The sequence below is a fragment of the Drosophila mojavensis genome, unplaced genomic scaffold, assembly GCF_018153725.1.
Source record: "Drosophila mojavensis isolate 15081-1352.22 unplaced genomic scaffold, ASM1815372v1 contig_72, whole genome shotgun sequence".
Taxonomy (NCBI): domain Eukaryota; kingdom Metazoa; phylum Arthropoda; class Insecta; order Diptera; family Drosophilidae; genus Drosophila; species Drosophila mojavensis.
In genome coordinates, this window is record NW_025318897.1 from 1,317,605 (window position 1) to 1,335,830 (window position 18,226).

At 38.7% G+C, this 18,226-nt stretch overlaps 2 long non-coding RNA genes across 2 annotated transcripts; both read left to right on the forward strand.

Moving 5' to 3' along the window:
- Positions 1–7,452: 7,452 nt before the first annotated feature.
- On the forward strand, positions 7,453–7,893 carry LOC122757397. Its single transcript, XR_006357425.1, has 2 exons — positions 7,453–7,607; positions 7,666–7,893. It is a non-coding gene; the product is annotated as an uncharacterized LOC122757397 (long non-coding RNA).
- An 8,902-nt stretch (positions 7,894–16,795) lies between these two features.
- On the forward strand, positions 16,796–17,236 carry LOC122757396. Its single transcript, XR_006357424.1, has 2 exons — positions 16,796–16,950; positions 17,009–17,236. It is a non-coding gene; the product is annotated as an uncharacterized LOC122757396 (long non-coding RNA).
- The last annotated feature ends 990 nt before the right edge of the window (positions 17,237–18,226 follow it).

Sequence of the window (18,226 nt, forward strand, 5' to 3'; positions counted from 1 at the left end):
AGAAAGATTAAGCTACAATCATGCCCCTTAGTAGCTCTCAGAGGTCTTAGAACTAACACAGCTCCAGGACCGGACGGAATCCCAAATCGTGCGCTAAAGCTAGCCCTCGCCTTGCATACTAGTACGTTTGCCGAATTATTCAACGAATGTTTAATTCAGGAGACGTTCCCTGCAGCCTGGAAAACTCAGAACTTTGTATTGCTACCAAGGCTGGCAAACCACCATGGGAACCATCTTCGTATAGACCAATCTGTCTCTTAGAGGCCATAGGAAAGGTGTTTGAGAAACTGGTTGGCTCTAGACTGGAGACTTCTATTGCTAGCGCCGGTGGCCTACCACCCTAACCAAGGAAGGCTCGGTCAACAACAGATGCGCCAGGCATTCCGCCATCCAAGGCACCAGATGGAGACAGCGGACGAAGCAATACTGCATCATCGTGACTAGCTAGTTGGGATATGATACTGGATGCGCTATCACAATATCCCTAAATATCTAAAAGAGATAATAAAGAGCTACTTCAGAGGAACACTGGTATACAACACGAGTGAGGGTCCCCAAACTCATACAGTGTCAGCTGGAGTACCACAAGGCTCAGTGCTGGGGCCTCTCCTATGGAATATTATGTATGACGGCGTATTGCGCTTGGAACTACCAGCAGGTGTTTACACCATTGGCTTTGCTGATGATGTAGCCGTCGTCGCCATAGACAAGTAGCTTAAAGATACAGAGGATATGTGCAGCGAAAGTATCAATCGCATACGAAGCTGGTTGACAGGAGCTGGGCTCGAGCTAGCGGCACACAAAACCGAAGTCGTCCTAGTAAGCAGTCGTAAAAAAGTGGAAATTGACAATATAAAGATCGGCAGCGTCACCATTGCGTCAATGGGGGCGATAAAATATCTTAGCGTCATGATAGACACAAGATTCACTTTCCGCGAGCACTTAGAATATGTGCATAAAAAGGCAGCTGATTCTTGTAGAGCTCTCTCAAGAATTATGCTTAACATGCGGGGACCAAAACAGCAACGACGTCTCCTTCTAATGAGCGTCATTAGGTCTGTCATCTTCTATGTTGCGCCAATATGGGCAAGAGCGATTGCAACGCCGAGGTACAGCCGGGGCATTTGCGCTACCTACAGACTGAGCGCAATCAAAGTCTGCTGCGCGTTCAGAACAGTCTCTGACGACGCGGCACTCGTCATAGCCGGCATGGTGCCTCTGGAGGACTTACTCGCCGAAGCCGTGGAACGGAACGCACACGAGCCTCTGCAACGTAACAATATCAGAGCGAACAACATTGCACGATGGCAAAGAAGGTGGAGCAGCTCAACTAAAGGGCGGTGGACACATACTCTCATCCCGGAGCTTGAGCCATGGGTAAACCGCAAACACGGCGTGGTTAATTTTTATCTTGCGCAGATTCTTTCGGGACATGGGTGCTTTCGGAGCTACTTAAAGCGCTTTGGCCATGAAGAAACCGACGAATGATCTTGGTGCGGACGAGGTCTGGTGGAGGGCGCCAACCACGTCTTATTTGAATGTGGACGCTTCCTAGAGGAGAGGCTTTGCTTGGTTAAGCAGTGGGCCGTTCCCTTGGAGCGATCAACATGGTCAACGTTATGCTGGAGGCGGAGGCAGCTTAGAAACTTATAACCACCTTCGCGGCCACAATTATGATGAGCTTCGCAGAATCGAGCGAAGACGAGCTGTCCCAGGCTAAGGGAGTGTAAAGTGCTTGCGAAGCAATGCTTTCGGCCGTCCCGCAAGCATCGTGCGGTACCCTTAGCCGCGTAAACACATATTATATTATATAAGTAAAGTTGTTAATAAACGAATATAAAGGCACACAGGCATACAATCGTGTTCTCTGCGTACACACAATCGAACATACATAAAATGTATGTAAGTGTGAGCACTCCACAAGATCGACCAAATGCAAATGCTGGGGTTTAAAATTGCTACAGGCAGCAAGAGCTTCGCACACAGGCATACAAATGCTCATAGTACATGTATCATGGGAGAGTGTGTGCGTGCACGCTCGTCGCGAAAGCATTTTCATTATGAGCACCAACGCTTTCATACCCTTTCCCACAAATAATAACGAAAATGCAAATATTTTGTAGGAGCTTGGCAAACGGTTTGAAAAGTTCGGTATACTCTTCACACAGAAGGGAAGGCATGGGTTCAATTTTTGTAAGCTGATGCTTGTGCTCACATGCATACATACATATACATGTAAGCTTTGTGTACATTTACATTTCCCTAATCATATGTTTGTGTAATCATATGGTTGTGAGCATATGTGGGCCACATATCGATGATCACAAATAACTATCGGAGAGATATAAGAAGATGAAAAAGAGAGATTGGTGATACAAATACGAGTATAATAAACTTAATAATAAATTAATCAATATTAAACTACATTAAAAATAATTAAATTAATCTTAAGCTAATGTAAATAATTATAATAATTAATTATTGAAGTTTAATGGAATGCATAGGAGCATAAACATTTAATTGTTGATTCTCTTATTTTAGGTTAGTAACCATGTGCTATTATCTTTTCGTTGTAATAAAAAAACTCTTATTTTAGATGAATCAAATTGTGTCGTTGCTCCAAGGGAGCTCCAACATATTATAAATCAACAATTAGTACGTTTATAGGCGAATAATACAAAAAAAACACACACACTATGGCAAAGCTACAATTTGGATTTGAATTTGTTGCTGACGAAGATCAAAAATCACACATTATTCTAATAAAGTCTATAACAGACGACGATGGGAAGAAATACAGCATTCCACAAAATTACCAATCATGCAAAGCACACCCTTATGAACTTATGAAGCTACCAGAATTCCGGAACGTTGCAAAATCATTGCAAAAACGGGGACAATTCAGGAATGTGTGGATGAAACTAAGTGACGAGATTTTACAGCTATACAGAGATGGAAGTGGTAATATGATAATCAATAACTATCTGCTACAAGACATTTCTGGCATGGAACAAAGCAAAGCAAACACCTCTGCAGATCAAATAGATACAACTTTAATAAGGCTTCTTGAAAAATTATGTGAAAGTGAATCTATGAAAGATTGTAAAAGCACAAATTTGAACAGAGCATGTGACAAATTTGTGCTTGATAGATTTGAAGGTAAAAAAATGAATTCAAACCAATGGTTACAGACATATGAAAGTGAGTGTAATAGGTTAGGTATTAGCAAAGATGTAGAAAAAATTGAAGCTTTAAGACTATTCTTAGATGAAGCAGCAGAGGAGTGGTTTAATTCTATGTTAATTAAACATACAATAAGCTCTGAGTGGGTAACATGGAAAGAACATTTTTTACAAACTTTTGCAGATAGAGGTTGGTCTTCTGTCACCTATGCGTTAAATTACAAATATATCTCTGGCTCACTTCTGGATTATGCATTAAAAAAAGAACGTTTATTACTTGAAACCGATAAAAATATGAATAATATAACTTTAGTAAACCTAATTGTCCACGGACTTCCAAAGTTTATAAGAAACAAAATTGACAGACAAAATGTCACAGCCCCAGTTGCTTTATTTAGTGAACTGAGAAAATTTGAGGACATTATCGAAACAAAATATGTCAAAGCAAATGAAAATAGATTTAAAACATTTAAGACAGAAATGAAACCCAAGTTTAAACAACCTTGTAAGATTTGTGAAGGCAGAGGGAATAAGAATAGATATCACCCTGTAGATATGTGTTGGTTCAACGTCAGGGAAAACAAAAGCACTGAATCAAATAAAAGAATAAACTCAGTATTGGAAATTGACACTACTGAAGATCCAAAAAACTAAATATTCCCCCACTAATTGAAGTTAAAGTAGTACTAAATGAAAAAAATTGAATGCAGGGGTATTTATGATCCGGGCTCAAATGTCACACTTATAAATTCTAATTTAGTGAAGATTAAACATTTGTCAAAAGATAACCATAAAAGTACAATAAAAAAAATTAGTGGCAGGGGTAAAACTGAAGAATACTCGGTACGGAAGATAGAATCAATGCGTTTGTATACAACAATATTGATTTCAATTATGATATGATCCTCGGATTAGACACTATAAAAAGATTTGGATTGACCCACGACTCAGATTTAAACATCCATTTACATAAAGAATTAAAATCAGATGTAGATAATAAAAATAAGTTGAAATATATCAAAATAACTAATAATAATAATAATAATAAGAGTCAAAATAAAAATGAAATTAAGATTGAAAATGCATTTGCTAAAATTCAAGTAAATTTCAATGAAGGCATTAATGTAAATGATTTCAATATTAATATTAATCATTTAAATAGTGACCAAAGAAGTAAAATAAATTCCTTGATAAATAATTATAAACATATTTTTGCCAAAGATAAGTATGATGTCGGCAAAGTAAGGAACTACGAAGCCTTTATAGACCTACAGGTAGAAAAATACTGTTACAAAAGACCATACAGATGTTCGTTAGAAGATAAAGTTGAAATCGAAAAGCAAGTGGCTCAATTATTGAAACATAACCTAATTGAGGAATCCTATAGTCCATTTGCAGCACCAGTTACATTGGCTTATAAAAAGGATGAAGAGAAGAAGAGTAGACTATGTATTGATTTTAGAGATTTAAATAAACTAATAGTACCTCAATCACAACCATTCCCTTTTATTGAAGATTTAATGGTTAAGACAGTTGATTGTAAATTTTTCACAACGCTGGACATAAACTCAGCCTTCTGGTCTATACCATTGAGAATTCAAGATAGGCCAAGGACTGGATTTGTGACACAAGAAGGTCATTATCAATGGACATTCCTCCCTTTTGGATTAAAAACATCTCCTGCAACATTTCAAAGAATTCTGGTGAATATAATTAGAAAGTACAACTTATCAAATTTTGTTGTAAACTACATAGATGATATTATGATATTCTCAAAGACGTTCGATGATCATTTAATTCACTTGAGACAATTGTTAGATGCTATAGTAAAGGAAGGATTCCGGTTAAAGTTAACAAAATGCAATTTTGCGGCAAGTTCAGTCAGATATTTGGGTCATTTTATCGCAGAGAATTCGGTGACTCCTCTGAAAGATAATTTAAAATCTATAATAGACTTTCCTTTACCAGAAAATAAGAAAAACATACGACAGTTCTTTTTTTTATGGGAAATACATTCCTAACGTCTCAATTTTGCTCGATCCCCTACACAACTTGCTCAGAAAAGATGTAAGGTTTGTTTGGTCAAATGATTGTGAAATAGCCTTTAGTAAAGTAAAACAATACTTGTGCTCGAAACCAATTCTGGCCATCTACAATCCAAAAGCTCAAACTTTTATATACACAGACGCAAGCATAAAAGGTATTGGAGCGATCTTAAAACAACAACAAAACGATGGTACGCAAAAACCAATAGCTTATTTTTCAAAAAAATTGAATGATTCGCAAAAAAAGATGAAAGCAATTTTTTAGAATGCTTGGCCATTAAAGAATGCTTAAAATTCTGGCAACATTGGATGATTGGAATCGAATTCATTGTTTACACAGACCACAAACCACTAGAGCACTTAAACATAAAAAACAGAACAGACGATGAATTGGGTGATATGACACACTACCTTTCTCAATACAATTTCAAAATAATATACAATCCCGGAAAGGATAATACCGAAGCTGACTGCCTTAGCAGAAATCCTGTTTACGAATTCTATGAAAATAATGATGATAAATTACAAACAGTAAATATAATAAGTATAAATGATATAAAAAATGACCAAAAACAAAACGCAGATTTAAAAGACAAGAAACATATTATTATCGAAAATGATATATATTACAAGCAGAATGGAAAAAATAAGAAAAAAATAGTTTTGAGTGAAGAATATAGTAAAATACTTATAAAGAAAATACATAATGAGTTCTGCCACATTGGGGTAGGTCAAATAGAAGCGAAAATGAAACCGTTTTATACAGCACCACATTTATCAGACAATATAAAAATGATCTGCAAAATATGTGAAACTTGTATAAAAAATAAAACAAGACTAAACAAGAAGTTTGGATGTTTGTCATATTTAGGTCCTGCAGAGAGACCGTTACAAATAATGTCCTTAGATACAATTGGAGGTTTTGGTGGACAACGATCGACAAAAAGATATTTGCATTTATTAGTAGATCATTTTACTAGATTCGCATATATATCATGTTCGAAAAATCAACTCGCTTGCGACTTCGTAAAACTAATTGAAAAAATACCGAAGGAGAATTCGATTGAAATCTTGCTTGCAGATCAGTATCCGGCCATAAATTCAAACGAATTCAAAAGATACCTTAAAGAGAAAAATATAGAATTAATTCTAACCGCAGTAGATGCCCCTTTTTCTAACGGTCTGAACGAAAGATTAAACCAGACCTTGGTAAATAAGATAAGATGTATGCTCAATGATAATGGTGCAACAAAAAGGGCGTGGTCGAAAATCGCAGAAGAATGCGTAAAAAAATATAATAGAACATCGCATACAGTAACAGGATTTTCTCCTATCTATCTGATGAACTGAGAGGTCACTGACTTACTACCTCCGGAACTAAAAAACATGAACAACTATTCAAGAAATTTGGAACAAGATCGGAATCTAGCACTGCTCAGATCAAAAAGATCACATGAATATAATAAAGCACTATTTGATAAAAATAGAAAAAAACATGATTTTCAAAAAGGCGATATGGTCTCTATAACCAACGGCAATAAGCTAAACAGGAGAAAAATTGATGAAATAAGAATTGGTCCCTTTGAAATAGAAGAAAAAATCTCTGATCCGATTTGTATAATAAACACTGGTCGTGGAAAAAAATCTATATCTCTTTACCATGTCACAAAGCTCATTCCCATGGCTGATTAATCCATAAGTTCTAGGCTTAATTCATATTTCATGGGAAATTAAGCAACTCGGGGGTGGAGATGTAAGCTTTGTGTACATTCACATTTCCCTAATCATATGTTTGTGTAATCATATGGTTGTGAGCATATGTGGGCCACATATCGATGATCACAAATAACTATCGGAGAGATATAAGAAGATGAAAAAGAGAGATTGGTGATACAAATACGAGTATAATAAACTTAATAATAAATTAATCAATATTAAACTACATTAAAAATAATTAAATTAATCTTAAGTTAATGAAAATAATTATAATAATTAATTATTGAAGTTTAATGGAATGCATAGGAGCATAAACATTGAATTGTTGATTCTCTTATTTTAAGTTAGTAACCATGTGCTATTATCTTTTCGTTGTAATAAAAAAAACTCTTATTTTAGATGAATCAAATTGTGTCGTTGCTCCAAGGGAGTTCCAACATATTATATACATATTTGAGAGAGCAGAGCAGAGAGAGAGAGAGCAAGAAAAAATTGAGCATAGTGGCTTATTTTGTTCGGTCGAGCGCATGAAGCGGAATGATTGTGCTTTCGTATATTTTCGTAGCCCGAACCCAAAAAGTGAGGAGACGAGACGACACTACGTGTCCGGTCTACATATGTGTTCTCTGGTTAGTGCTATTGATTAGAGGATCTGAGCTCAAAGGTAATCAGATCAAGTCCTGATTTGTAGCTCTTAACGTCTTTATTCCTTGCCTCAGCAGCTCCTTCAGAGAGCTCACCAATGCCTATTTTTTAGCAGCAGGAGCATTACTTTATATGTTATGCACTGATGAAGGTAATACCAGGAATACTTGAATGCTAGCTCTTTTGCTGTTATATTTTAAATTTTTCAATAATTTTGTATATTGTTCTGTTGTTTAAGTGTTTGCGTTTCAATTTTATTTTATTTTATTTTCAATAAATTTGTACAGTCAGATTATAATCTATGATTTAAGTTGTTAAACACTTTCTTGCTTCATCTGCAAAGGAACCTTTTTCTAAACACCACATATCAAAAAGGTATATGCGTGAAAGTTCACACTGATATGCGCCTATAAAACAAACGTTTGAACATGAAAAAAAATACAAAATTGAAACCAGTGCGAAAACTCTAGTCGAGACTACGAGATTCTCTGAACCCTTCGAACAATAGCTATTTCTATAATTTTTCGCGTCTTTCTGCTTAACAAAAGAAACACACACATACACACACACACACCACACCAACTTTTGTTAAGTAAAACAAGTAAGAACGCTGCAGTCGGGCGATACCGATTGCAGAATACTCATTCACAGCCCAAACGCTGTGAACCAGAGCATATGGTGCAATTTTCAAGTCTAGTGCGCAACAAAAAACAGGGCATGATCCCATTAAAATTGGAAAATCATCGATAGCTATTGCTATCATCATTGTATCATTGCAGCTAGAATCGTCAAATATATCGTTTGAGTCGCTAGTCTGCTCTCGTCGCGGTCGGTTGTGTCACGCATACACAAAATACGCGAATTTTCTACTTAAGCTAAAAATAGACCTAACTGTAGAAGACCTAACGGTAAACATCGGACGCTGTCCCGTGCAGTGTCGGCTGCCCGAAACAACGAACAACAAGGGGTCTGCGACAAACTACAAATACTCGTTGCCCACCAGGGCCACACTTATTACCCCTCTACGTGCGCGCCCCTGCACAAGAGGGGAAATAAACGCCGTGCTCAGCTGATATTCTGCTTCGAAAATATAACAAAAGTTAACAAATACAAATTAAAATGGACAACCTTTCAGCTAACTCTCAGCTTAGAAATAAGCCGATTGATTATGCAAGAATGTGCCAAATAGCTGGGAAAACACCTTTTGAGCTGAGGGCTGAATTCAATAACCAACGCCTATCATTCACTGATTCTCAGAATCTCAGCACCATGACAACAACAATAACATTTACTAGTGCTACTTGTAGCACAGTATATACCACCGCAACTGCTGCAATTAACAGCGCAACCCCTAGCGGAAGCATGGATAGTCAGGCAGCCGTCTTCCCACTTGACTCTGTAAAACTGACTGGAGCTGCTACAAAACTGGCAGCAGCCCAGAAAATGCTTAAAACTAAAAGGAAGATACCTCTATCTCCCTATAACAATAATAAAAGAGCAAACAAAGTTGAGGTCTCACACTCCGCTTCAACTAATATGGCAAAATCCTGTAACAGCTTTGCTCTACTGGACAAGGATATGGACGCAACCAGTGAAGGCGAGGATGATGTGAATCCCACTGCTTCTATTGTTGATCATAGCAACACTGCTGATGCAATTGATACAGTCAACAGCCATCAGAATAAAGAACCCAGCAACAACCAACAGACTCTCGGGTCATCTAAGCCACCGCAAATCGTTGTGAGTATCACTGATCTTAATGATCTATTTGCAATCATTAGTGAAGTCACCAGTATTGATAACGTATCAGTCAAGATCAACCAAGGAGTAACGGCTAGAATATTTCCTAAAGATAGCGACACTTACAGAGCTATCGTAAGCCATTTTGATGCAATAGGTATTGAGTTCCATACGTATCAGATGAAGGAAGAAAAACCTTACAGAGTTGTAGTAAGAGGGCTACACCATAGTACCTTGAGCAATGAAATAATTGCCAATTTTAAAAAATATGGCTTTGATGCTTTGCAAATTCACAACCCAAGGTCACGGTCAAACAGGGATGCAAAATTAAATATATTTTTTGTAAATATAAAACCTTATAAAAATATTAACGAAGTTTACAATATAAAAACACTTTGCCGCCAAATGGTGAGAGTTGAAAGGATGCGTAAAATTTCTGAAATTGTCATATGTACCCGATGCCAAGAATATGGCCATACAGCCAAATACTGCCGTCGCCATCCTAACTGTGCACGCTGTGGCGAGGACCATCCCACCAATCTTTGCGCACGCTCACAAGATGCACCGCCTACCTGCCTTCACTGTGGAGGTAACCACATGGCAAGCTACAAAGGTTGCCCGTGGTACTAGGAGTTCTATCGACGTTCAATGAGCTCCTCTACGATCAAGAAGAATCAAGCAAGACCGCAACAGCGACAACGTAAGCACCAGCATCAACCAATGCGTCCACAACCACAACCACAGCAGCTTTCAAATACTTCTGGAGTTGGAGCAGGTGGAATATCCTATGCCGCGGTAGCAAGAAATGGAAGCGCATCTGCTCAAAGTCGCATACATAACATTCAAGCGCAAGCCCAGTTAGCTAAACCTATAGGATATATCTCACAGCAGCAGCATCAAGTTGATGTCCAATCTTTACTGGAACAACAACAACATCAATTTTTGAAATGGCAAAAAGAGCTGCAAGTGCAGCAACAGAAGCAATTTCTTTCATGGCTTCAAGCACAACAACGCGAACAGCAACAACAAAAGAAGAGAAACAGTGAACGACTAGAACGTCTAGAAAAAATGGTCCACGAAATGGCCAGCATGCTCAAGCAATGGACTGGGGATTCATCGACTCACCAGCTTCTTAACAACGCTTCAGCCTCACAATGAACCCACTCAAGATTCTCATCTGGAATGTCAATGGCATTGCAGGAAAAGCCAGAGAGGTGGAGCTATTCGCGCACAACAACAACGTCGACATTCTACTATTAAATGAAATCAGACTGAATCGAGGAGATACAGTCAAATTATATGGCTATACCTTCTATCCAGCTTACAAGCCATCAAACCACAACCATGGTATGGGAGGAGCGGCTATATTCGTTAGAAGTTCACTGCGCCACTTCCCACAAAGGGTTATTGAAACTCAAAATATACAAATGTCTGCAATCAAAGTTGCCACTGGATTGGGAGACATCGAATTTTGCGCCATATACTGCCCACCAAGGAACAGAATAGAAGAAAGACAATTCAGCGACATACTCGCTTCTTGCGGCCAAAGGTATCTTATTGGTGGTGACTGGAATGCACGACACTGGCTGTGGGGAGATTCATACAATTCACCCAGGGGAAAAGAACTAGCAGAAGCCTAAGGAGGAGCTAATATTCTTGCAGCAGGATCTCCTACTAGGTACCCATATATATCCAGTCATACTCCCTCTTGCATTGATTTTGCATTATACCATGGGATACAGCATTATCAAGCAAATATTTACCAAAGCTGGGACTTAGACTCTGACCACTTAGCCCATATTGCCGAGTTGCACATCGATGGTCATCATATCAGGCCAAGCCCAAGGCTAATAACCAGCCATACTGACATCGAGGCTTTCAGACAACAGCTAGATGACTCCATTCAATTGAATTTGTGTCTGAACTCCGGTGAAGACATCGAGAATGCGGTTGATACTCTCTCGGAGAGCATACATAGAGCTGCTGCTGCTACAACGCCGCTTAATTCTGCGCTTTGTCCCAATAATTATGGCATTGTTCTAACGAGAGAAGCCAAAGAACTCATCAGAACAAAAAGGCGCCTTCGTAGAAAAGCAATTCGATCCCAAGATCCTTGGGACCGACTTTTGTGGAACCGGGTAGCAAGACAACTACGTAACCTTTTAAGGGAACTCAGAAGCGATTTCTTCGAGCAAAAAGTGGCTTCCATGGACTACACTATTGATGCAAACTATTCGTTATGGAAATGTACAAAATCACTTAAACGACAACCTTTTAGACAGGTACCTGTCCGATGCCCTAGCGGCGAAGTTGCTAAATGCGAATTGGAAAAGGCTAACGCATTCGGATGCCATCTAGAAGAACGGTCTAATCATATGGTTGTGAGCATATGTGGGCCACATATCGATGATCACAAATAACTATCGGAGAGATATAAGAAGATGAAAAGAGAGATTGGTGATACAAATACGAGTATAATAAACTTAATAATAAATTAATCAATATTAAACTACATTAAAAATAATTAAATTAATCTTAAGTTAATGAAAATAATTATAATAATTAATTATTGAAGTTTAATGGAATGCATAGGAGCATAAACATTGAATTGTTGATTCTCTTATTTTAAGTTAGTAACCATGTGCTATTATCTTTTCGTTGTAATAAAAAAAACTCTTATTTTAGATGAATCAAATTGTGTCGTTGCTCCAAGGGAGTTCCAACATATTATATACATATTTGAGAGAGCAGAGCAGAGAGAGAGAGAGCAAGAAAAAATTGAGCATAGTGGCTTATTTTGTTCGGTCGAGCGCATGAAGCGGAATGATTGTGCTTTCGTATATTTTCGTAGCCCGAACCCAAAAAGTGAGGAGACGAGACGACACTACGTGTCCGGTCTACATATGTGTTCTCTGGTTAGTGCTATTGATTAGAGGATCTGAGCTCAAAGGTAATCAGATCAAGTCCTGATTTGTAGCTCTTAACGTCTTTATTCCTTGCCTCAGCAGCTCCTTCAGAGAGCTCACCAATGCCTATTTTTAGCAGCAGGAGCATTACTTTATATGTTATGCACTGATGAAGGTAATACCAGGAATACTTGAATGCTAGCTCTTTTGCTGTTATATTTTAAATTTTTCAATAATTTTGTATATTGTTCTGTTGTTTAAGTGTTTGCGTTTCAATTTTATTTTATTTTATTTTCAATAAATTTGTACAGTCAGATTATAATCTATGATTTAAGTTGTTAAACACTTTCTTGCTTCATCTGCAAAGGAACCTTTTTCTAAACACCACATATCAAAAAGGTATATGCGTGAAAGTTCACACTGATATGCGCCTATAAAACAAACGTTTGAACATGAAAAAAAATACAAAATTGAAACCAGTGCGAAAACTCTAGTCGAGACTACGAGATTCTCTGAACCCTTCGAACAATAGCTATTTCTATAATTTTTCGCGTCTTTCTGCTTAACAAAAGAAACACACACATACACACACACACACCACACCAACTTTTGTTAAGTAAAACAAGTAAGAACGCTGCAGTCGGGCGAAACCGATTGCAGAATACTCATTCACAGCCCAAACGCTGTGAACCAGAGCATATGGTGCAATTTTCAAGTCTAGTGCGCAACAAAAAACAGGGCATGATCCCATTAAAATTGGAAAATCATCGATAGCTATTGCTATCATCATTGCATCATTGCAGCTAGAATCGTCAAATATATCGTTTGAGTCGCTAGTCTGCTCTCGTCGCGGTCGGTTGTGTCACGCATACACAAAATACGCGAATTTTCTACTTAAGCTAAAAATAGACCTAACTGTAGAAGACCTAACGGTAAACATCGGACGCTGTCCCGTGCAGTGTCGGCTGCCCGAAACAACGAACAACAAGGGGTCTGCGACAAACTACAAATACTCGTTGCCCACCAGGGCCACACTTATTACCCCTCTACGTGCGCGCCCCTGCACAAGAGGGGAAATAAACGCCGTGCTCAGCTGATATTCTGCTTCGAAAATATAACAAAAGTTAACAAATACAAATTAAAATGGACAACCTTTCAGCTAACTCTCAGCTTAGAAATAAGCCGATTGATTATGCAAGAATGTGCCAAATAGCTGGGAAAACACCTTTTGAGCTGAGGGCTGAATTCAATAACCAACGCCTATCATTCACTGATTCTCAGAATCTCAGCACCATGACAACAACAATCACATTTACTAGTGCTACTTGTAGCACAGTATATACCACCGCAACTGCTGCAATTAACAGCGCAACCCCTAGCGGAAGCATGGATAGTCAGGCAGCCGTCTTCCCACTTGACTCTGTAAAACTGACTGGAGCTGCTACAAAACTGGCAGCAGCCCAGAAAATGCTTAAAACTAAAAGGAAGATACCTCTATCTCCCTATAACAATAATAAAAGAGCAAACAAAGTTGAGGTCTCACACTCCGCTTCAACTAATATGGCAAAATCCAGTAACAGCTTTGCTCTACTGGACAAGGATATGGACGCAACCAGTGAAGGCGAGGATGATGTGAATCCCACTGCTTCTATTGTTGATCATAGCAACACTGCTGATGCAATTGATACAGTCAACAGCCATCAGAATAAAGAACCCAGCAACAACCAACAGACTCTCGGGTCATCTAAGCCACCGCAAATCGTTGTGAGTATCACTGATCTTAATGATCTATTTGCAATCATTAGTGAAGTCACCAGTATTGATAACGTATCAGTCAAGATCAACCAAGGAGAAACGGCTAGAATATTTCCTAAAGATAGCGACACTTACAGAGCTATCGTAAGCCATTTTGATGCAATAGGTATTGAGTTCCATACGTATCAGATGAAGGAAGAAAAACCTTACAGAGTTGTAGTAAGAGGGCTACACCATAGTACCTTGAGCAATGAAATAATTGCCAATTTTAAAAAATATGGCTTTGATGCTTTGCAAATTCACAACCCAAGGTCACGGTCAAACAGGGATGCAAAATTAAATATATTTTTTGTAAATATAAAACCTTATAAAAATATTAACGAAGTTTACAATATAAAAACACTTTGCCGCCAAATGGTGAGAGTTGAAAGGATGCGTAAAATTTCTGAAATTGTCATATGTACCCGATGCCAAGAATATGGCCATACAGCCAAATACTGCCGTCGCCATCCTAACTGTGCACGCTGTGGCGAGGACCATCCCACCAATCTTTGCGCACGCTCACAAGATGCACCGCCTACCTGCCTTCACTGTGGAGGTAACCACATGGCAAGCTACAAAGGTTGCCCGTGGTACTAGGAGTTCTATCGACGTTCAATGAGCTCCTCTACGATCAAGAAGAATCAAGCAAGACCGCAACAGCGACAACGTAAGCACCAGCATCAACCAATGCGTCCACAACCACAACCACAGCAGCTTTCAAATACTTCTGGAGTTGGAGCAGGTGGAATATCCTATGCCGCGGTAGCAAGAAATGGAAGCGCATCTGCTCAAAGTCGCATACATAACATTCAAGCGCAAGCCCAGTTAGCTAAACCTATAGGATATATCTCACAGCAGCAGCATCAAGTTGATGTCCAATCTTTACTGGAACAACAACAACATCAATTTTTGAAATGGCAAAAAGAGCTGCAAGTGCAGCAACAGAAGCAATTTCTTTCATGGCTTCAAGCACAACAACGCGAACAGCAACAACAAAAGAAGAGAAACAGTGAACGACTAGAACGTCTAGAAAAAATGGTCCACGAAATGGCCAGCATGCTCAAGCAATGGACTGGGGATTCATCGACTCACCAGCTTCTTAACAACGCTTCAGCCTCACAATGAACCCACTCAAGATTCTCATCTGGAATGTCAATGGCATTGCAGGAAAAGCCAGAGAGGTGGAGCTATTCGCGCACAACAACAACGTCGACATTCTACTATTAAATGAAATCAGACTGAATCGAGGGAGATACAGTCAAATTATATGGCTATACCTTCTATCCAGCTTACAAGCCATCAAACCACAACCATGGTATGGGAGGAGCGGCTATATTCGTTAGAAGTTCACTGCGCCACTTCCCACAAAGGGTTATTGAAACTCAAAATATACAAATGTCTGCAATCAAAGTTGCCACTGGATTGGGAGACATCGAATTTTGCGCCATATACTGCCCACCAAGGAACAGAATAGAAGAAAGACAATTCAGCGACATACTCGCTTCTTGCGGCCAAAGGTATCTTATTGGTGGTGACTGGAATGCACGACACTGGCTGTGGGGAGATTCATACAATTCACCCAGGGGAAAAGAACTAGCAGAAGCCTAAGGAGGAGCTAATATTCTTGCAGCAGGATCTCCTACTAGGTACCCATATATATCCAGTCATACTCCCTCTTGCATTGATTTTGCATTATACCATGGGATACAGCATTATCAAGCAAATATTTACCAAAGCTGGGACTTAGACTCTGACCACTTAGCCCATATTGCCGAGTTGCACATCGATGGTCATCATATCAGGCCAAGCCCAAGGCTAATAACCAGCCATACTGACATCGAGGCTTTCAGACAACAGCTAGATGACTCCATTCAATTGAATTTGTGTCTGAACTCCGGTGAAGACATCGAGAATGCGGTTGATACTCTCTCGGAGAGCATACATAGAGCTGCTGCTGCTACAACGCCGCTTAATTCTGCGCTTTGTCCCAATAATTATGGCATTGTTCTAACGAGAGAAGCCAAAGAACTCATCAGAACAAAAAGGCGCCTTCGTAGAAAAGCAATTCGATCCCAAGATCCTTGGGACCGACTTTTGTGGAACCGGGTAGCAAGACAACTACGTAACCTTTTAAGGGAACTCAGAAGCGATTTCTTCGAGCAAAAAGTGGCTTCCATGGACTACACTATTGATGCAAACTATTCGTTATGGAAATGTACAAAATCACTTAAACGACAACCTTTTAGACAGGTACCTGTCCGATGCCCTAGCGGCGAAGTTGCTAAATGCGAATTGGAAAAGGCTAACGCATTCGGATGCCATCTAGAAGAACGGTCTAATCATATGGTTGTGAGCATATGTGGGCCACATATCGATGATCACAAATAACTATCGGAGAGATATAAGAAGATGAAAAAGAGAGATTGGTGATACAAATACGAGTATAATAAACTTAATAATAAATTAATCAATATTAAACTACATTAAAAATAATTAAATTAATCTTAAGTTAATGAAAATAATTATAATAATTAATTATTGAAGTTTAATGGAATGCATAGGAGCATAAACATTGAATTGTTGATTCTCTTATTTTAAGTTAGTAACCATGTGCTATTATCTTTTCGTTGTAATAAAAAAAACTCTTATTTTAGATGAATCAAATTGTGTCGTTGCTCCAAGGGAGTTCCAACATATTATATACATATTTGAGAGAGCAGAGCAGAGAGAGAGAGAGCAAGAAAAAATTGAGCATAGTGGCTTATTTTGTTCGGTCGAGCGCATGAAGCGGAATGATTGTGCTTTCGTATATTTTCGTAGCCCGAACCCAAAAAGTGAGGAGACGAGACGACACTACGTGTCCGGTCTACATATGTGTTCTCTGGTTAGTGCTATTGATTAGAGGATCTGAGCTCAAAGGTAATCAGATCAAGTCCTGATTTGTAGCTCTTAACGTCTTTATTCCTTGCCTCAGCAGCTCCTTCAGAGAGCTCACCAATGCCTATTTTTTAGCAGCAGGAGCATTACTTTATATGTTATGCACTGATGAAGGTAATACCAGGAATACTTGAATGCTAGCTCTTTTGCTGTTATATTTTAAATTTTTCAATAATTTTGTATATTGTTCTGTTGTTTAAGTGTTTGCGTTTCAATTTTATTTTATTTTATTTTCAATAAATTTGTACAGTCAGATTATAATCTATGATTTAAGTTGTTAAACACTTTCTTGCTTCATCTGCAAAGGAACCTTTTTCTAAACACCACATATCAAAAGGTATATGCGTGAAAGTTCACACTGATATGCGCCTATAAAACAAACGTTTGAACATGAAAAAAAAATACAAAATTGAAACCAGTGCGAAAACTCTAGTCGAGACTACGAGATTCTCTGAACCCTTCGAACAATAGCTATTTCTATAATTTTTCGCGTCTTTCTGCTTAACAAAAGAAACACACACATACACACACACACACCACACCAACTTTTGTTAAGTAAAACAAGTAAGAACGCTGCAGTCGGGCGAAACCGATTGCAGAATACTCATTCACAGCCCAAACGCTGTGAACCAGAGCATATGGTGCAATTTTCAAGTCTAGTGCGCAACAAAAAACAGGGCATGATCCCATTAAAATTGGAAAATCATCGATAGCTATTGCTATCATCATTGCATCATTGCAGCTAGAATCGTCAAATATATCGTTTGAGTCGCTAGTCTGCTCTCGTCGCGGTCGGTTGTGTCACGCATACACAAAATACGCGAATTTTCTACTTAAGCTAAAAATAGACCTAACTGTAGAAGACCTAACGGTAAACATCGGACGCTGTCCCGTGCAGTGTCGGCTGCCCGAAACAACGAACAACAAGGGGTCTGCGACAAACTACAAATACTCGTTGCCCACCAGGGCCACACTTATTACCCCTCTACGTGCGCGCCCCTGCACAAGAGGGGAAATAAACGCCGTGCTCAGCTGATATTCTGCTTCGAAAATATAACAAAAGTTAACAAATACAAATTAAAATGGACAACCTTTCAGCTAACTCTCAGCTTAGAAATAAGCCGATTGATTATGCAAGAATGTGCCAAATAGCTGGGAAAACACCTTTTGAGCTGAGGGCTGAATTCAATAACCAACGCCTATCATTCACTGATTCTCAGAATCTCAGCACCATGACAACAACAATCACATTTACTAG